Raw genomic sequence first — 21,819 nt, 5'->3', positions numbered from 1 at the left:
TGCAGAAAATGTGTTCATCTTCCATCTTGGTGTCATCAATGTGTGCCATCTGCCTCCCCTTCACACGCAGTGACGGTGCATGCATGGGAGGGTTTTAGTCATGTGGGACATGTGTCAATAAAGTACTGTTTCTGTAGCCTCTCAGCCCTAATTGTGTGCCATAGTGCTAATGCCTGTTTTCATTTGTTTTCTTTTATGTCTTTGCAGGGGATGACGTACTTGATACTGCTGGGGTTGTGGAGATGGTGCAGACCCAGGAGGGGTCTGAGGGCCGACCGACCACCAGTGAGGGACATGGTGTGGTGGTGGGTGAGAACCCACAACTGCTGCAGGTCGTGCTCTCAAGGGGTGTCTCTGGCTGCACCTCCCCCGAGCTGTATTCAGGTGTCGATTCGGATGATGAGACCTATGTGCCGTCGCAGGTGAGTGTTCCTGGGAGGGATTCTGTTCTGTCCGACCCACCTGCACCAGGGTTAGAACCCTCAATGGGGATGTCAGTGTTGGCAGGTACGCCTTTGGTGGTTACGGATGCAGGGTCGCACTCTGCAACATCTGATCCTGTTCCTGGGTCAGCAGATCAGAGGGGGAATGCAGTCCTGCAGCCTCAGGCAGTGCCGGCACAGCAAGGTGCAGTTTGCCTTGCCCCAGACAGGAGTGGTGCCCGCCGACGTGGTGGCCGTACGCCACCTGGCAATACCGCATGGGAGCAATCCATATACGGTATGGCAACCCAACAGGCAGCATCATCAGAGATGATGGCTCAGGCCATGGATAGGGTGGCCACTTCCATTGTCCCCCCCGAAAGGCTGATGGAGCGACTACAGCAGGCAACCAACTCCATCTGCCAGTCACACCGGGAGGACATGTTGGCGTCCGACAGGGACAGGCGGGCGGCACTGGCGACTCTGCGGGAAGCCATTTCCATAGAGTCCCAGGACCACAGGGAAGCCCTGAGGGTGGAACTCCTTCACCTCAGGACGACTCTTGTTGAGCTTGAGGCTTCAACAAACAGAAGGACAGAACAGCAGCTGGAGCGTCTCACACGTACGCTCTCAGCTGAGATGCAGGCAACTAGGGCAGAGGTCCGGGCATCCCGTGAGTTGTTGCATGGGGACCTCCGCACACTTATCCTCCAGAACGAGACCTACCACACCCGCATGCCTGCAGCCATGGAGGAACAGACTAGGGCTTTGCGTGGGCTGCCTCCCATAGTGCCACCACCTCCTGATGCAGCTGCAGAGGGTGAGGAGAGCGACAGCAGTGATACTCCCACAATAGGGTAGCCGTGTAGGCAATGAGCCCATGGAGGTGTTTTATTTTCGCAAGATCCACACAGGTGGGTTTTGGTGTGCACCCTGTCCTCGGACCTCCTGGGTGGCCTCCCCCACCCCCTCCCCCGGGCCCATTAATGGCCATTTTTTATTTTTTTTTTATTTTCATTTTTTTTTTTTTTTTGGGACAGTGTGTTGCCTTGTGTGGCTCCCGTGGGCATACGCTGCATTGTGGCTGGGCACATGCAGGCTTGTCATGAATCTGGTTCAGATGCTTGGGTTTTTGTGACACACACCCCTCTTGCTTCCCGTTTCCATGGGCTTGAAAAGGGTGTGCCCAAGTGACATTGACGTACATGGTGACATTGGACTCCCATGAGCTGTGTGGGCAGTCTGTAGTCAATACTGTGTATACATTCATAGTGCATATTGTTGTTGTATTGTACACTGCATGGTGTATTGATATGTGCCTCTGCATCCATCTCATCCTCCTAATTTGCATGTCTTCACAATGCGGTCCACCTTGGAACTGGAGTCCATGTTGTAAGCAGTGCACCTACACTCTTGCGTTGCGCTAACACTGTATACTTGGAAGTGTTCGGAGGGCTGGCATCATCAGGTAGTGAGGCTAGCAAATTTTTAAGTCTGTAATGTCATGTTTAAGGTAGGTTGGAGGTTGTGTAGGTGATTGGTATTCTTGGTAAGTATTTGGTAATGTGTGTTGTAGGTCCTGCATTACTGTGAGCATTTCATGTGTGGACATGTTTCCATTAGGGACACTGTAGCTGGTGAGACTTGGGGCATGTTGTGGGGATTAATTCGTTTGCTCTCACGTTTGCTCTCACATTGCATGACATGCCATGGTGTCTTGTGTGGCCGTGCCGGGGAGGGGTTGGGTGACATGGCACTGTTTTCATGTAGTATTTTGGGAGTGGGTATTCATTTCTGCAGCATGGAAGTGTCTTTTGATGACACTGCATTGGTGGTGTTTGTGTAGGTAGGGATGCACACATTGTGACACTTCCACATGAACACTCTCAAACTGCTATGGTTCTGACAGTTGACTGTCCCTTTGTTCGTCTTAATTGTCAGGTCGAGTCATCATTGCTTATCAGATGGTATGTGCCAGGGCTGTGTGCACTCCACTGGGGTGTGATTTCTATGTGAAGTAATTAGCCACCAGCTGCGTACGGGCTGCCTCACCCGTGCCCTCTCCCCTCCCATGCGCAGCGGGCGTGCATGTGGTTGGGGATGTAGGGGCACCACCATGTCCACAGCCAGGCCCCTGCATGTTGCAACATTGTGCAGGACACATGCTGCCACTATGATCCTGCACACTACTGGGGGCGCATATAACAGCTGCCCGCCAGAACGGTCAAGGGAGCGAAAGTGTGACTTGAGCACTCCGAATGTGCGCTCCACTATGCCCCGGGTTGCAATATGGGCTGTGTTGTATCTTACCTCTGGAGGCGTGATGGGGTTCCGAATTGGCGTCATCATGTGGGTGCTCAGAGGGTAGGCACTGTCCCCTGGTGAGGAGGTGATGGGTATCATTAGTGGGGTAGTGACCAATATTCCCTCTAATTATTTTTCTCCATGTGCGGAACTGGTTGGCTGTTGTGCACACATTATTTTCCATGTGCGCAACTGACTAATGAGGTAAGCCACTTTGTGAGCATGTGTATTTAGTGAACTACCATCACAGAAGAGTTTGAAAAGGAATTTCCTCTTCCCACCCACTGCAATTCTTGACAAATCTTACAACACTTTTTCCAAACACATAGGCTAAAATAAAATATGGCATATGTGATTATACAGAAAAATCATCAACCAGTCCAAGACTTCAACATCTGCCACAGTACCTTGCAAACCTTTTAGGCCACTGGTAAATCACACATGAGTACTACAAAACACAAATATCTCTTGTCATAACTGATGTGGCTGTCAAGAAATTCAGACAGAATACAAAATCTGCCCATGGATTAATGACATTTAAAAGAAATGTGTCAAAAACATGCTGATAGGAGTTCAAGTGCCACTTTAATGAAGTAATTCAAGGGCCAGGAGAACATGTTTCTAATCATTTGTGGAAGGATGATAATTACATCAGAATGACTGCACCTCAGAATATGATGATCATAAATTCCTGTGCTTCTGCTTACTATCCACATTATGTTCTTCTGTGGGTAGCTAAGAGACATATGTACCATCAATTTTTACTCCCTAATAAATGAAAATGTGCCTAACAAAAACGAGAAACAATGAACATATTGTTGTTTCAACCCACAAAGCTCCACTGATATTTTTTCGAATTAGTGACCAGTAAAGCACTGGCATAGGAAGGAACACTAATATTAATGCCCAAGCTCAAGAGGAATTTTAAGGGGAACAACATCTTTTAATAAACAGAAAGTATTCCTATTGGCAAAGCTAATTACTTTTTTACTCTCTGAAAAATCATTTGAATCCAAGTAGGGAGCAAAATCTGATTAGAGCCCTGGCATAGGAAGTGAAATGACAGGGAAAATAATAAAGTCCATAGTTTTGCCGAGCCTTCTACACCACAGCCTACAAAAAATTAAACAAGATCCTTACTGAGGTTTATTATGGAGCCCCGCTGAAGAATATATATGCCTTTTAAGTTAATAGCATCAATTCATTAGAGATACAACTGATTGAGTGCCTTCTTCCTGTTACGACAATTTTTCTGAAGTCCAGTTAAGGGCCTAGTAAAACCATTCAACTGAGGCAGTACAAGACTCCACTCTTAGTATAAGACTGTACCACCTGAGTACATGGTAGCGTAGGCAGAGCAGCCAGGCTTATCTTAGGAGGGAGAGAGGGCAGTAGATACAGTACAAGTGAAAATTGTAATACAAATGATCCAAAGAAACACTGAAACACTATGTATTATAAAAATAAAGGATTTATTTGAATACAAGTAGGCCCAGATAAATCTAGGGGTTAAGTAAATACTGAAACATTATATGAAATCACAATATAAAACACAACACTATACTTGAAAGTACACAGACCCAAGTATAGACCTTATTTGGAACACCTAACAGTAGTTCTAGGGAAGTCAAAACCTTGTTATACACATTTAGTATAGGCCAAGCCTATTCTTTGGGAGTAAAAGACCAATGGTTACTTTTAGATTACTTTTGGTAATACAAGGACAGTAGGCCTTTCCAGTTGTACAGTGACTCTTGGAACAAATCACATAAACAGTCAACTGGACAATATACTTTTGGTGAATAGTGAAACACTTATTCTAGGTGCAGTAAAAACCTATAACTACTTTTGTCATAACACACAGTTATACCAGGTGAGTAACACCTATGGATGTAATGTACAATTACAGATGCTTTGGAAATCAGGGAACCCCAGATTGAGGTAAGCAATAACTCTTGTAACTTGTTTTGGATGGCACACAGCTAACACAAGGTAAGTAAAACCCACTTACTTTAACTTCACAATGAAGGGGAAAGTAAAACCCAATGTCACACTTTACTGAATAGATATTCTAGGTAGGCAACAACCTAATGTAGACTTATTAAAGACAGGCTAGCAGCAAGTCAGGGGAAGCAAGACCCAGTTGGGGGACACTCATACAGTTATCCTAACAGGACTAACCTGGTGATAGCAACAGTTGGAGGAGACTCATACAATTACCCTTCAGGAATAATCTGGTGAAACCAACACATTACTTTTGTAAAGAGGCACAACCTAATCACAGGAGAGTAAAATACCTTCACATCTACTTTCTTTTAGACTGGAAAATCAGTGGCTAAGGAAGGAAAGATGTTAACCATACTTTTAAGAATAGTGCATCACACATCCAAGATCAGTAAGAACTTTTGTAACTGTTCACTCTTAGAATTACAGTACCAACCAACTCTTTACAAGTAAGTAAAAACACTTGATTTCTTTTCTAGGCAGAAGTCCCAATCCCTTCAAAGTCTTTTCCCTTAGAGTATGAGTGTTCTCAGTGGCAGAAGGGGGGTCACTAGGACTAGTGACCAACAGGCAGTGTTAGAATAAGTTCTTTAGTAGCAAAAGTCAGAGTTTCCTGAGGAAAACTGGCAAACAAGTGAGTACTTTTACTTCTAGGGTTAGAAGAGGGTCCAGGGGCTTCACAGAAGACACCCCGGCAGGATTCTAGCAGTGGGACTGGGTGTACTGGACGAGGGACCTCCCAATCACAGAAAACACCTCAGGACTACACAGAAATCCCAACAGGCTTACGGTAAGTATATACCCAAGCCAACACAGTACCTCAGCAATGAAGAAGAGATTGCAGCAGGAGAACTTCAGGGACTGCAGCCAAATACCCGGTCACTGGATTCCTTGTCCTGGAGACTGAACACAAGACCTCAGAAGGGACTTTGCAGCAGGGATCGATGAAGAAGGCTCTAGGCAAGATTTCTTTTGCGGCTGAATGCGGTTCTGCGGGTTTGGCGCCTTTTCAAGGAGCACAGAAGAAGACAGAAAATCGCAGTTGAATTCTCATCGTTTAAAAGGTCCAGCACTCTTAGACCAGGATGCCCATGAAGTTTCAGCGAGATTCGGAATTCGGAAGACTGTGCACTGCACAGTGGCTGGAGGTCCCAGGGTATTGGGGTATTGCAAGAATGCAAGGTCGCAGCAACCCGTGGGATGGCTCAAAATGCAGGTCGTCTTGAGTCTAATGGGTCTCACCAGGCTCTGGGTTCGGGTCGTCGTTTTCGGAGACCCCAGGTCGATCGGAAGGAAGGGCTGCAGCAGGCTCCGGTTACAAAGCAGGCTCTCCGGCCGCTGGAAATCATTCCCGCCGCTTTTCCTTCATCATCCTCTTCGGTTTTCTGTTCCAGTGGTCGACATGACTTCAGCTTCCAGGTTTCCAGTATTTATCAGGAACTGCAACACAACCTCTGCATTCTCTCCCCGCATTTTACAAGAAAGGGGCATTTGGCTGTCCAATCAGGACAGCCAACCCCCCACTGGGATCTGATCCAGTTGAAGGAAGGCCTAAAACAAAGGAGGGGGAAGTTTGGGACTCCTCCCCTACTTCCTGTGCTTACAGACTGACTGGAGCCTGGGCGGGGTGTCCAGGGGACTCCCGCCAAAGACAAAACTCAAACAAAGGATTTTCCCACCCTGGATGTCAGGGGAAGGAACAAGAAACAACAAGAAACACTAAAATGGCAGAAAAAGAGGACAGGGGCCATTTTTTTTAAAAATGAGCACCCTTAGGTGCCTTTACTGCAGCTGTGATTACAGCACGCGGTAAAGGTGCACCAAATTAGTAAAAGGTATCACTGCCACCAGCCATTAAAGGTAAGCTTGTCACTGTAACAGAATTGTTACAGTTTAAATGTGAAAGGGGATACATTGTATCTCCCCAGCACTCCACATAAGGTGGGGTGTGCTGGTTTCACAGAATAAAATGTAAACGGGATCCAAAGATCCTTTCTACCCTTGGGAACTGTAATTCACTCAAGCTTAGCACAAGAAAGTTAAAGGGGGAGCCCCTAGGGCAACCCAGCAACAACAGGCACTTATTGCCAATAAGTTGTTAGACATGATAACTTTAAAAAGACACTATGGAGAGTCTTAAAAATGACACCCATAAAAAGAGTTAAAGACAGGTGAGTGTGGAAAAAGGTTCCGACTCACTGAGGTATTAATGGAAAATATCTCACTAGAAAAGCAAAAAGTTCTGGAGTTGAACCAGGCAAGGAAGATTTACCAGCCCTGTGGAAATCTTACCTAACACTTCCGTAACTATGGATCCCTCTTCTATAATTCTTTGTGATCAGTTAAATAAGATGGAGGAGGATGCTAGAGACGATACACACAACACATGGTTATATTGTAAAGCCCTCAGCAGCTGAGCATAGAAAGTAAAATAAGGTGCTGTTGTCTAGACGGGTACTAGACTTTCCTATCCTTTAGCAAACAAGCAACACATTTCCTTCAGTGTGCTGCCGAAACGTATGACTAGGTTTCTTTAAAGTCCTGCTTTGTTCATCATCTCCAAGGAGTGATGACCTGTGCTCTTCCACCCATACCCTTCCCCAGCTCCTGTGCTAGCCTCCAATACTAGTTGAAAGAGCACTGTAAAAAGTGAGGGATTGTAGTAGTGAACTCTCACTGGGATATTTGCAGACCCACAAAACTTTGTAAGCAAGGCATATTTAATGCCTCAACATATTATGTGCATTTTAAGAATGTCAGGACTCTGCATGTACACAATTATTTTGCAGTGCTTACAAGATTGTTTGCAGCATACCCCAACCTTATATCATTGTGTAGGATGATGCAGTGGTCAGGGAAACCATTTTTGGATAGCAGCGAGTTGTCATATAATGTGTGAAGGTCTATAACCAAAGGAACTCTGAAAACGATGCATATTGTGTGAAAAGCATTCTCCTGTCTGAATATCCGGTGCCATGATACTATGGACAAGTAATCCCAGGCATAGACCATATCCATTATCCATTGTAGGCAAAGAAAATGATATTGCAATGTTGCTCTCCACTTATAGGGTAGTGTTAGTGATGCTAAAGTAGGACACGCTGAGCATCACATTGTCTTCTTAAAATCCTAAGAGGGCAAATTAATATTTGATTTTAATAATGCCTTAACTTGCAAGGGGGCCGCTTCAAAGCACTTGTGTGACATATGTACAAAGAAGAGGAAGTAGGAAGTATGGGATAACGTTACACATCCAAGAAGCCTGCTTACTTGCAGTCATTATCCGATATTTGAGTAGTAGTTCGATTGTATAGTGTGGGTGACACTTTTGGTAAAACACAATGGCCCTCATTACGACCCTGGCGGAAAGTAACTGACCTGACCGCCATAGCGTAAATAGCGTTTCCGCCATTGCACGACGGAGTAAAGTGCGGCTAATTCTGACCCATCGGGCACGAGCACTACGCCATGGCGGAAGTGCAAAGTCCGCGATGGCGGAAATGTCCCCAAAACGCCCCTCACCGCCGTCGTACGGCGCCCTAGGTGCAATTCCGCCACCCATCATAGCGGTCACCGTAATGAGCGGTAATCGCAAAATACGGTGACCGTAAATATACGGAAACGGAAGCAAAAACATGGGGCCGGAACGGGAAACAGCACGCCGTACACCTATAAAAGCAGAATCCCAACACAACCATTAAAAATCCTACCCTGAGACACATCCCAACCCGTTAGCCACCCTAGTGCAAACAATCAAAATGGGAAAAGTTGCGAAAAAAGCGTGCGACCGCAAGCGGCAGGTCCACTTCTCCCATGAGGAACTCACCGTGCTCACAGAGACCCTCCAGGAGAATGCTGCCGTCGTCTTCTCGACGCAAATGACCAGGACGGCACTTGCGAACAAGAAGGCCACATGGGCCCTGGTGGCACAGCGGGTAAGTGCGGTGGGGACCACACCCCGCAACCCACAGCAATGCAGAAAGCGATGGGACGACTTGCGGATACGCGTACGGAGCATACTATCAGCCAACCGTAACATTGCCACAGCTACCGGGGGAGGATCGGAATCACCCATCAAGTTGACCCCCTGGGAAGAAATCTGTGCCTCCACCATTGGAATGGAGAGTATAGAGGGAGTCGGAGGGATGGAGAAAGGAGTGCAGACATCCGAAGAATCAGGTAGGTGGGCCAAATAAAACAATGCTAAATCCACAATGTCCAATCATGTGAAGTACCATGTGTCCACATAGTGCAACAGAAACACATGTCCAGGAGAACGTCCACATACATTGGCCTGATAGCGCACTTTAAAAGTCACATTAAATACATAAATAATTAAAAATCCTAAAAACACCCTCTACACGTGCAGCATGCACACCATAACTGCAGGCTGCAAAACAACTGCATCCTCAATCCACACAAAAATGAAACCACCTCCAAGGCCCTGACCCAAATCACCCTCAGGTACCACCCCAATGCATGTGATACATTGCCATTCCAATTTCCACAGACCCATAAATAACGCTCGCCCTCCTTTACTTCACCACAGGGTCCGATTCAAACGACGAGCTTCAGAACACCCCTACCAGCACACCTGCAAAGAGGGCCAAGACCAACGGGCAAAGACCCTCCACCTCAGCTGCACGGATCAAGACACGGCAGCAGCACAAATCAAGTGGCAGCACACAGGAGGGGACTTCAACAGGCACCCCAGCAGCCAGCATGCCCACAACAGCAGCACCACAGGTCCCCCCAATGGATGCCACAGAAGGCACTGCTTCTGGTGGCAGCAGCACCATAGGTGACACTGCATTAATGGCAGCATGCTCCGACACAGAAAACGGTGCTGTCGATGTAGGATCCATCCATGACCTGTCTCAATCCCCCTGTTTGTTTCATCCCGTACACCATGAGGATACCACGCAGGGGCACCCACAAGACGACGACTGGCCATCCCCCACAAGCCCTGTGGCAAGGCAACATGAGGTGATCAGCCCCTCTGTGACACCACCGCAAATGGGCATGGCCCAGCAGAGGCAACAGTCCCTCAACCAGGTGATCGTGCAACAGCAGCAACTGGCCACGCTCCTCAAGGAGCATGCTGATGAATGTGGGGGTACTAAGGCAGCCATAGAAACATCTACTGAGACACTTAGGGCAGAAATGGAGAGAAGTACAGAGACACTAAGGGCACAAATGGAGAGAAGCACCGAGAGCCTGAGGGTACAAATGGAGAGATGCACCGAGAGCCTGAGGGGGGAACTGCATGCGACGTCCAAAGACGTATGTGCTGAACTTGCCGCTGTGCGCCGTGTGCTCACTGAGCTCTCACAAACCCTTAGGGACATGCATGGACGTGAGCAGGCAGAGACATCATCCGTTGCAAGTTCCGTCCAGGGCAGCCCCCAACGTAGATCTGGGAGGAACCTGCGCTCCACAGGCAGGGGTGCCCCTGATACCCGGAGAGGGGGCTTGCAATAGCGTCTGCCCACTGACAATGAGCATCTTTGGACACTGGTGTTCGGGGGGGAGGTAGGAGGGTGGAGGGGGTGTGTTGGGCTTTCTTGGGTGGCGGGTCGATGGGGTGTGTAACATAATTTCACATATGCTATAAACATTTTACAATCATCCAATGAGATGTGTGGACATTGATCTTTGTGTACGAGGCCTTTATAGGCGTACAGTCCATATTGTGCATGTTCCAGACACACACAGTGCCACAAGTCCCGTGTCCATGTATCAGCCACCAGGCGTGAGTGCTAGAAGCATGAATCTATGATATTCTGACGAATTTCATGGGCCTCCTGTGCCTCGCGGACTCCTTGAGGTGCTGCCACATCCCCACCCTCATCATGACCATCTTCAGGTGCTTGCAGTTCTGCGTCAGGGGGCATGGGCACATTTCTACGTACGCACATGTTGTGTAGCATGACACATACCATGACCATCTTTGCAACCTTCTCATGGCGGTACAGGAGTGCCCCGCCAGACCTGCTGAGGCAGCGGAAACGAGCCTTCAGTAGGCCGAATGCCTGTTCTATGACTACACGGGTACGTGAGTGGGCATGGTTGTAGTCCTCCTCATGCTGGTTCTGTGGGTTCCGGAGTGGTGTAAGGAGCCATCTCTTCAGTGGATACCCAGCATCACCTGTATGTGGACAATAAAGGATGTTTGTGGAATGACATTGCTACGTACGCATCCCCCCCCCTTCCTGCCAGGTCATTGCCGCATCACATACCCCACATTATCATTCATGAAATGAGACTCACCGAGTAGCCAGGATCTGTTCCCTGCGTGTCGCTCCATGTAGCGTGGTATTGTAGAGTTCCTCAAGACCATAGAATCATGGGTTGATCCAGGAAATCGGGCACAACAATGTGTAATGATCCTGTTGGAGTCACACACCATTTGTACATTAAGAGAATGATATTGTTTTCGGTTGCGGTACTGGACCTCCATGGCATGTGGGACAACCAATTCCACATGGGTGCAGTCGATGGCACCAATGCAACCCGGTATGCCGGCAAGTGCATGGAATCCCACTTTTGTGTTTGTAATCTCATGCTCCAAGCGTGGTAAAGAGATGTAGTCGTCTGCGTGCTTCAGGAGGGCATCGAGCACTTGCAATAGTGTCCGTGACAACAGTGGCTGTGAAATGCCATGCAACTGTCCGACTGTGTGCTGGTAGGTGCCTGTGGCCAGGAAGTGGAGTACAGACACCACCTTCAGTAGTGGTGGGATGGCGGTTGGGGTATCTATCATGCTGACAAGGTCAGCCTGTGTCATGTCCACAATGGCGGTTATGGTGTCCCGGTCCAAACGGTAGAGGGTGTGGATCTGCTCATCAGTGAGGTTGAACGGATGAGCTCGGAGGCGTGGGATTGCGGGCTGCCTGCGTGGTGGTAGTGGCTGTGCTGGTGGGCCTTGCTGGCCCTGCCTTGCCCTCCTCCTCCTCCTGCGTCTCCTCTGTGCGGCCGGTTGTTGTAGTAGTTGGTGTTCGTCTTCTTCTTGAAGTTGGAGTACTTGCAGTGCTATCAGGTCCCCCAGGGCCAACATCGCTAGTCCTGCCGGTAGCATTTTGGAGTGGGTGTGTTTGTGGGAGGGGGTTGGGTGTGCAATTTATGTGTTTTCAGGCTGTATAGCCTCCACCTGTGGTGATTCATTCCACCTGTGCAAGCTGCAATCCCCTTTGGGCGAGCACGTCCCGCACACAACGCTGCAATTTGACGCATGGCATCTTGCTATTACAATCATGTATTTAATCCCGATGGCAGTGAAATATTGGTTTATATGTTCATTCTGCTATGGTCCCATTGTTTCACATACTATCTTTGCAGTCGCGAACAAACTTGTGAAGGGTCAGTGGAATGTAGTACTCGATTAACGGTGGACCCTCATGCAGCACTGTACCGAGGTTCACCGACGGGCGGGGCGTCCCATTTGTGAGTGAAGCCAGTTGCCATTTTCACACACTGCCGCACTACATGGATGAATTTGTGATTTCAAGCGGTCACAGATGCCTTTTCGACGTGATGTTGCAAATGAGGAATTCGAAGGACAGCGCTTTCGGTTTTCAGCTAGCGGCGAGGAGAGGCCCACAGGTCTGACTGCAAATATAACGTTCTATTGTTTAATGTCCTTCGGACAGGGGCCATGGCGAGAATGCAATGATTGATATGAATAGTATGGGATGCGCAATAGCGTAGTGGACGATAAGGCAGGACGTTCCCAAATACATGTTACTTCACAACACTGGAATTCCAGGCTGGAGCACAGTGGATTTTGCAGACTGCATTACGCACAGACTCAATGGAAATTTCACATGTTATGTGAGTAAATAATCAGGCGTTTTCATACCGGGATGAGGGAATGATGTATGGATGCATGGACAGATGATTTAATTGAGAGTTTGCCATGTACATGGCTTTTTGGAATCTATCCACTTCCCCTGCGCTATGTGATGCAGAGCTGCCATAGTGGGACCATCGTCTATATGCCCTTGTTGAACCCTCCCTGTCTCGACGCGCCTTCAAACACTTGTGTCTATGCACGTTACTAATCCCATCTAATGGATTCTGTTTCAACAGACGCATGCACACGAAGATTCGTTTGTAATAGTGTTTTCACCTCGATTAATATAGTTATGATTCGCAAGTGATTTTTGGGTGGGAATAATCCTTTTGAGTGGCCTAGCATGCATATGGCTGTAGATTTAGTGTGATCATTGAAGTGAGTAATTCAAATGAGGTTCTGATGCCCATACTATTCTTTTTCATTTTATTTGGGTGACAGGTATCTCCTCCCCTTTTGCCGCTGCCATCTGTATGCCACTCCTGCAGATGGCTTTTACTCCCGACACCTGCTGCTTCGAGTTAATCAGTGGAGCACCATTACGATCTTATGGGACGATCGCCAATGGGCCACATGCCCTTATGCAGTACTAGTGGCTAGGAGCAACATATCGACCTTTCAGCTGGACTAGTGCCTACCTAATGGGACGGCCCTGCGGTTCTAGGCGCTTCCATGTTGCCTTTTTGAACGTGAATGTAGCCCCTGTGTACCATGAAGGAACAGGGCGTCACACAAGAAGAAGCTGGTCATTTATTGCGGATGCAGCCCACAATAATGAAATATATTTTGGAGTTCATGACCTAATAGCTGTATGGGCTTGGTGATTTTGTTGTGCATTACATTTTTATTCTGATATTGACCGTGTAGCGTTATTCTTTGCAGGTAATGTAGCATATTCCTATTTGTGGAGCGATGTATTGTGAGAAGATCTGCATTGGGTTCCGGCTTCTGAGTATAGTTGCGTGGTACTGTACTGGCCGCGTTTGCCTACGAAGCCCATTGAGGTCAGGGATAGGGGCTGCCATTATGACTGTTTTGATGTTGTCATGCTCAGGGGCGGGGGATTAGCTTTTGTGTAACAGATGCCGGTCAGCCAGGTGGATTGGTGGAATGATGTGATTATCAGAATATGGCTGGTCACAGGTGCCTGTGTTTGCGTGCGTTTCTTGGAGGGAGACTGAGGTCATGTCCATTGGAATAGCTTCTGTATTCGTGCCATCTGTGCCCTGCAGCTCCCATTGGCCCCTCTTGAGATGAGCCTGGCTGCTCAGTCACTCTGCCAACTTGTGTGGTACATGCTTATGCTGATGGTTGGTTTGTTTACTGGCAAGAGTACAGGGCTGGTGCCGTCTCCCTCAGGATACTGCTTTGAATGTTGCCTTACACTGGTGTCAAGCGATGGGGGCCTGTTGTTGTTTTGTCTCATATTTCAGTTCATATTGCTGTACTTGAACCTTCACATGCCTGTGCTGCATCAGTACGGCAATGGTGACATGCCAAATATGGATGGCCACTCACAAGGCACTTGGAGCCCCTACATTCATTTGTTCGTTGGCATGCATGGGTGACTTGTACATTTCACTGGTTGCATTGTGTGACTTCATTGCACCTACGAGGAGTTGTGCAATGTGGGCAGGGAGTGTTGTACAGGCACTCAGTAGGGCCATTTACGGTTGGTTCGCGATGCCGTAATTCTCACCATGGCGGAATGGTACTTTCCGCCATGCTTGATGGCGTTAGGTAAATGTCCGCTAGGGTCAGAATTCGCGTACCGTTGCGCCATGGTGGTAATTACGGTTTTGCATGGCGCGCGTGCGCGTACTTGGTGCAGTTAGCGTTGGCGTTCATTACGGTGTCACTAATGGCATCGTACTTTACGGTGACGGGTCATAATCGCACCGAGCGCTATTCGATGGCGGTATTGCATTTCCGCCATCGTTTTTCGATTTCCGCCAGGGTCGTAATGAGGGCCAATGAGTAACAGAAGGGCTGGCACGCGAACGTTATTCATGTTACAACAAACATAAAGCATGTGGATGTAGGTACACGTCTGCTAACCTTTCACAGAGCCAAGAGAGGAAGAGTCAGGGTTGTTTGGTAGTATTATAATGTGTTCTGGGGCAAAAGTTAGAGTCATAAGGTAAAAGTGTGGTAGAGTCAAGTTTAGGAGTCATGGGTGGCGAGGGAACGTTATTTGGTTAATGGGTGCAGGCATATCTTGGTTAGATTCTTCTGTTCATGGAGCCAGTTTTTCTTATTAGTTTTTAACCTCTTGTGTGTGTATTTTGCTGTTAGAGATTTTAGGTGCTTACGGTCACCCTTTCATAATTGTGTAATGCAAATGAGCAGAATATCAAGACTAGTTGCTTATTTTAAGAGAAAGAATATTTCAGCTAATTACTGTGGCTTGTGCCTTATTAAATCTTTTTGAATAGGTGAGAATTGTCTGTGTGCGCTGCTAAAAATGTTCTGAGCGGCACCCAGAAGGAAGCTGGGCAAGCGCACATGCACACAGCTTAGAGGGAACATTGGTAGTGACATAACTCTGCATCTGACATGCATGCATGTGCAGTGGCATTCATACTCACCAAGCAGCCATGTATTGCCATGCCGCCCAGCTTCTAGGTCCCGGCTTAGGGTAGACATTCGGTAAATGAAGCTGTGGTGGGTGGACCCTGGATAGTTGGCATATACTGAGGTGATGATTCCCTTAGCATTACATACTACCTGCACGTTGATGGAATGCCAGTGCTTGCGGTTCCTATAGATTTGCTCAGATGCCCTGGGGGGACGTAGTGCCACATGGGTGCAGTCAATGGCACCTAGCACTTTTGGGAATTGTGCCACACCGTAGAAATCGAGGGTGGCAGCCTGCCTTTCCGCAGGTGTCCTGGGCAGGTATATGTGCCTACCGACTGATGGGCTTGCAGTGATGATGTTCAAGACCTGGTGTAGGTAGCGTGACTGCGTGGCCTGTGGCACCCCACCCACTATGGCACTTGTCCGCTGAAATGATCCTGTGGCCAAGAAGTGCAGTACATTGAGGACCTTCTCCAGGGGGCTGAGTGCTTGGGAGCACAGGGTGGGTGATGTGAGGTCATCCTCCCATTCACTGACCAGGTCAAGTATTATGTGTGGTGGAAACCTGTACCTCCCATACACCTGGTCATCAGGCATCCCAAAAATGCTGGTTCTGGGAGTGAAAATTCTGGCCCTCACTATCCTCCTCCTCCTCCTTTGGTAACCCACGGCCACTGCTGCTAGGAATGGTATATTCATCCTGGCGTATGAGCTTGTTTGTTGTTTGCGCGCACTTTTATGCTGCGCAGGTCGACGTACGCCTGCTTCATGCTGGCGTACGTGTTTCAGGATTGGACCATTTATTTTTCGGCACGTCGTAGGCGAACGTGTGAATCTTCCCGCCCACCCCAGGAATACACGTAGCACGCTCTCCCAGGCCCAGTCGCGAGTAAATATTCCCGCCCACCCCTGGAATACACGTACCCCACTCTCACAGGCCCAGTCACGTGTGGAAGTTCACGCGCACCCCAAAGTACACGTACCCAGGCCAATCGCGTGTGGAACTTCCCGCGCACCCCGTAGTACACGTACCCAGGCCAATCGCGTGTGGAACTTCCCGCGCACCCCGAAGTACACGTACCCAGGCCAATCGCGTGTGGAAGCTCCCGCGCACCCCGTAGTACACGTACCCAGGCCAATCGCGTGTGGAACTTCCCGCGCACCCCGAAGTACACGTACCCAGGCCAATCGCGTGTGGAACTTCCCGCGCACCCCGAAGTACACGTACCCAGGCCAATCGCGTGTGGAACTTCCCGCGCACCCCGTAGTACACGTACCCAGGCCAATCGCGTGTGGAACTTCCCGCGCACCCCGTAGCACACGTACCCAGGCCAATCGCGTGTGGAACTTCCCGCGCACCCCGAAGCACACGTACACAGGCCAATCGCGTATGGAACTTCCCGCGCACCCCGAAGTACACGTACCCAGGCCAATCGCGTGTGGAACTTCCCGCGCACCCCCTAGTACACGTACCCAGGCCAATCGCGTGTGGAACTTCCCGCGCACCCCATAGTACACGTACCCAGGCCAATCGCGTGTGGAACTTCCCGCGCACCCGGAAGTACATGTACCCAGGCAAATCACACGGCTGGGGGGTGGGGGTGATAGGGGACATGAGTGGGGGCCTGGTGGAGGCTGCCCCTGCACTGCTGGGGGGTGGGGGTGGTGGTAGACATGAGTGGGGGCCTGGTGGAGGCTGCCCCTGCACTGCTGGGGGCTGGGGGTGATGGGAGATATGAGTGGGGGCCTGGTGGAGGCTGCCCCTGGTGGCTGGGGGGTGGGGGTGGTGGTAGACATGGGTGGGTGCCTGGTGGAGGCTGCCCTTGCACTGCTGGGGGGTGGGGGTGATGGGAGACATGAGTGGGGGCCTGGTGGAGGCTGCCCCTGGTGGCTGGGGGGTGGGAGGTGCAGGGGGACATGTGTGGGAGCCTGGTGGAGGCTGCCCCTGCACTGCTGGGGGGTGGGGGTGGTGGGAGACATGAGTGGGTGCCTGGTGGAGGCTGCCCCTGCACTGCTGGGGGGTGGGGGCGATGGGAGACATGAGTGGGGGCCTGGTGGAGGCTGCCCTTGGTGGCTGGGGGCTGGGGGTGCAGGGGGACATGTGTGGGAGCCTGGTGGAGGCTGCCCCTGCACTGCTGAGGGGTGGGGGTGATGGGAGACATGAGTGGGGGCCTGGTGGAGGCTGCCCCTGCACTGCTGGGGGGTGGGGGTGATAGGGGGCATGAGTGGGGGCCTTGTGGAGGCTGCCCCTGCACTGCTGGGGGGTGGGGGTGATGGGAGACATGAGTGGGGGCCTGGTGGAGGCTGCCCCTGGTGGCTGGGGGGTGGGGGTGCAGCGGGACATGTGTGGGAGCCTGGTGGAGGCTGCCCCTGCACTGCTGGGGGGCGGGGGTGGTCGGAGACATGAGTGGGGGCCTGGTGGAGGCTGCCCCTGGTGGCTGGGGGGTGGGGGTGGTGGTAGACATGGGTGGGGGCCTGGTGGAGGCTGCCCCTGCACTGCTGGGGGGTGGTGGTAGACATGAGTGGGGGCTTGGTGGAGGCTGGCCCTGCACTGCTGGGGGGTGGGGGTGATAGGGGACAAGATTGGGGGCCTGGTGGAGGCTGCCCCTGCACTGCTGGGGCTTGGGGGGGGGTGGGAGACATGAGTGGGGGCCTGGTGGAGGCTGCCCCTGGTGGCTGGGGGGTGGGGGTGGTGGTAGATATGGGTGAGGGCCTGATGGGGGCTGCCCCTGCACTGCTGGGGGGTGGGGGTGATGGGAGACATGAGTGGGGGCCTGGTGGAGGCTGCCCCTGGTGGCTGGGGTGTGGGGGTGCAGGGGGACATGTGTGGGAGCCTGGTGGAGACTGCCCCTGCACTGCTGGGGGGTGGGGGTGGTGGGAGACATGAGTGGGGGCCTGGTGGAGGCTGCCCCTGCACTGCTGGGGGGTGGGGGTGATGGGGGACATGAGTGGGGGCTTGGTGGAGGCTGCCCCTGGTGGCTGGGGGGGTGGGGGTGCAGGGGACATGTGTGGGAGCCTGGTGGAGGCTGCCCCTGCACTGCTGGGGCGTGGGGGTGATGGGAGACATGAGTGGGGGCCTGGTGGAGGCTGCCCCTGCACTGCTGGGGGGTGGGGGTGATAGGGGACATGAGTGGGGGCCTGGTGGAGGCTGCCTCTGCACTGCTGAGGGGTGGGGGTGATGGGAGACATGAGTGCGGGCCTGGTGGAGGCTGCCCCTGGTGGCTGGGGGGTGGGGGTGCAGGGGGACATGTGTGGGAGCCTGGTGGAGGCTGCCCCTGCACTGCTGGGGGGTGAGGGTGGTGGGAGACATGAGTGGGGGCCTGGTGGAGGCTGCTCCTGGTGGCTGGGGGATGGGGGTGGTGGGAGACATGGGTGGGGGCCTGGTGGAGGCTGCCCCTGCACTGCTGGGGGGTGGGGGTGGTGGTAGACATGAGTGGGGGCCTGGTGGAGGCTGCCCCTGCACTGTTGGGGGGTGGAGGTGATAGGGGACATGAGTGGGGGCCTGGTGGAGGCTGCCCCTGCACTGCTGGGGGGTGGGGGTGGTGGGAGACATGAGTGTGGGCCTGGTGGAGGCTGCCCCTGCACTGCTGGGGGGTGGGGGTGATGGGAGACATGAGTGGGGGCCTGGAGGAGGCTGCCCCTGGTGGCTGGGGGGTGGGGGTGCAGGGGGACATGTGTGGGAGCCTGGTGGAGGCTGCCCCTGCACTGCTGGGGGGTGGGGGTGATGGGAGACATGAGTGGGGGCCTGGTGGAGGCTGCCCCTGCACTCCTGGGGGGTGGGGGTGATAGGGGACATTAGTGGGGGCCTGGTGGAGGCTGCCCCTGCACTGCTGGGGGGTGGGGGTGGTGGTAGACATGAGTGGGGGCCTGGTGGAGGCTGCCCCTGCATTGCTGGGGGGTGGGGGTGCAGGGGGACATGTGTGGGAGCCTGGTGGAGGTTGCCCCTGCACTGCTGGGGGGTGGGGGTGATGGGAGACATGAGTGGGGGCCTGGTGGAGGCTGCCCCTGGTGGCTGGGGGGTGGGGGTGGTGGTAGACATGGGTGGGGGCCTGGTGGAGGCTGCCCCTGGTGGCTGGGGGGTGGGGGTGGTGGTAGACATGGGTGGGGGCCTGGTGGAGGCTGCCCCTGCACTGCTGGGGGGTGGTGGTAGACATGAGTGGGGGCCTGGTGGAGGCTGCCCCTGCACTGCTGGGGGGTGGGGGTGATGGGGGACATGAGAGGGGGCCTGGTGGAGGCTGCCCCTGCACTGCTGGGGGGTGGGGGTGGTGGTAGACATGGGTGGGGGCCTGGTGGAGGCTGCCCCTGCACTGCTGGGGGGTGGGGGTGATGGGAGACATGTGTTGGTGATCAGTAGTGCAAGGTGACATGTGGGTTGGCTGGTGGGCATGGCCATGGTGGATGGGTTGCCTCTGGGACATGAGCAGGGATGCAGGGTAGTACCCTGTGGTGTGGGCAGCCTGCAGGGGCCGTGGAGGGTGTAGAGGGAACACCTGGGAGGACCCACATGGCCAAATCACGTGTAGCATTCCCCGGCACCACCGAAATACACGTACCCTGCTGAAATCGCGTGTGAATCTTCCCGCGCACCTCGGAATACACGTACCCAGGCCAATCGCGTTGTCGGGGGGAAATTCTCCTGGGGTCTGCTGGGCCATCCGCGGACCCCCGGGCAGGGAGGCCCCAACTCCTCCCGCGTATCCCAAAAATGAGTATGAGGCACACGCAAGAAGCAAGGTGGTTCTGCTGTTTATTAAACAATGGCAGGGATGGATCAAAGATCGTACGCGTCACCTGGGAAAGTTAGCAAAAAACCTATCCTCACTCTGGATTGGTTCCTCGAGTGGTAGGGTTAGTATAGCATACGTATAGAGAACGCTGTTAGTGGTTAAGGGTCAGTCAGGTGGTATACTTGGGTTGTCCCTTCTATTAGATACATGAAAATTGTTACATGAAGACCCCTGATGATTGGCTAATGTTAATGGCGTCAGTGATAAGTGCCCCATGTTCTGATTGGTCCACTCGCGAGCTCCCCAGCCTGGGACCATCGTTGTTCCCAGCTCGCGGTGCACCTGTCATTTGCAACAATGTGTAACTATGTGTTTGTGCAGACAATGCGTGGATTTGTTCATATGCTTGAGGGCAGACTACTCCCACCGCCGCAGATGTCCATTGAGTCGCTTCATTGTTGCTGCCTGTGTCTCAAAACGTGGGACCCAGGCGCCTCCTCCCTCCTGGGTCTGGCACCCTGTCAGGTTCGGCTTGGTCACGTGAGGAGAGACCGTGGTTGAGGCAGAATTCTGCACATTTAATGATGCATTTTCCACTGTGTGTCTGGCTTAGTTTGCAGGTGTGACCTTGGCTTCGGCTTGTGGTATGCGAGTTTGCAACATTGCTCCCTTGGCTGTCTGTTCTCGCCGGGCTCATTCTGCAGGGTCAGCAATTGTACTCTTGCTCGTTCAATGTTCGTGGAGGCTCTTGCTTGCGGCCTACTTGGGCCTGGTGCATAGGTGGGGATGTTTGATGCACGGCACCCTAAGTTACGGTATCATATTGCTTTATCCCCAGTATCATGTCTTCGTTATATTTCTCATTGCAATGCATGGGTTAGGAGAAGCATCAGCAAGCATTTTAGATGAGTTCGTTGTGCGTCTTGCGTTTCTGCATTTGAAAAACCTATGTGAAAAATGATAAAGATGCGCGTCAGTGGGTGTGTCCGTCACCTACGTCATAGCACTGAATATGTTCTTCGTGTGGATTGGTGTGGGAGTGTCCAGTGTGCATGTTTGCACGGGTGTTCTGACCGTTGGCTAGGTCGTCATGGCATCTCTAACGATGTGTTTATTTACTGTTGAATGGTTCAGTCGAGTTCATCCATGCCGCAGGTGTCGGCTTGGGCAGGGCAGGCTGGTGGGCACATCCGTATGTTCCTGTACCAGGGTATTTGGTCGTCTGGTAGATAGGCAAACTCCTCTCGTGGCGGGTGTCTGGGCCGCGATCCTCTAGGCCAGGGGCGTGAGGGGATTGGTGGGACTCTTTTGTCCAATTCTCCCACTTCAGCGTGTGGAACTTCCCGCGCACCCCGAAGTACACGTACCCAGGCCAATCACGTGTGGAACCTTCCGTGCACCCCGAAGTACACCTAACCAGGCCAATCGCGTGTGGAACTTCCCACACCCCATAGTACACGTACCCAGGCTAATCGCGTGTGGAACTTCCCGCGCACCCGAATTACACGTACCCAGTCCAATCGCGTGTGGAACATCCCGCGCACCCAGGAACACGCGCACTCGCTATTTTTCACACAGCGGGTGTCCGTGTTTGTCGGTGCCCCTTTGCACCTCATTTGTCCTAGAGGGCCACTGTATGGCCCATTCTTCATGGCTGTATATGGGTGCTTTTTGTTAGTGCACATTTTGGCGCACATTTTTTTCAGTCGCAGGGGCGCTACCGCCAGCTTTCTTGTGGCGTACTTGTTTGGCCATGTGCGCGTCTTTGACCGTGCGCTGGTTTGCCCTATTCGATTCCATGAATACGGGTTGTAGGCGAGCGTGTGGGCGTTCCGCGCACTTGCCTTCTGTACTTCCCCCGTGACGCCCATATTTTCACGCGTTGTTCCCCATTCCGAGTGTTACGCCCTGTGTGCCGCCTACTTTTGTG

Source organism: Ambystoma mexicanum, chromosome 1q (assembly GCF_040938575.1).
Source record: "Ambystoma mexicanum isolate Mex_15411 chromosome 1q, UKY_AmexF1_1, whole genome shotgun sequence".
Taxonomy (NCBI): Eukaryota; Metazoa; Chordata; class Amphibia; order Caudata; family Ambystomatidae; genus Ambystoma; species Ambystoma mexicanum.
The sequence above is the reverse complement of the archived record's forward strand: the minus strand, read 5'-3'. Positions refer to the sequence as shown.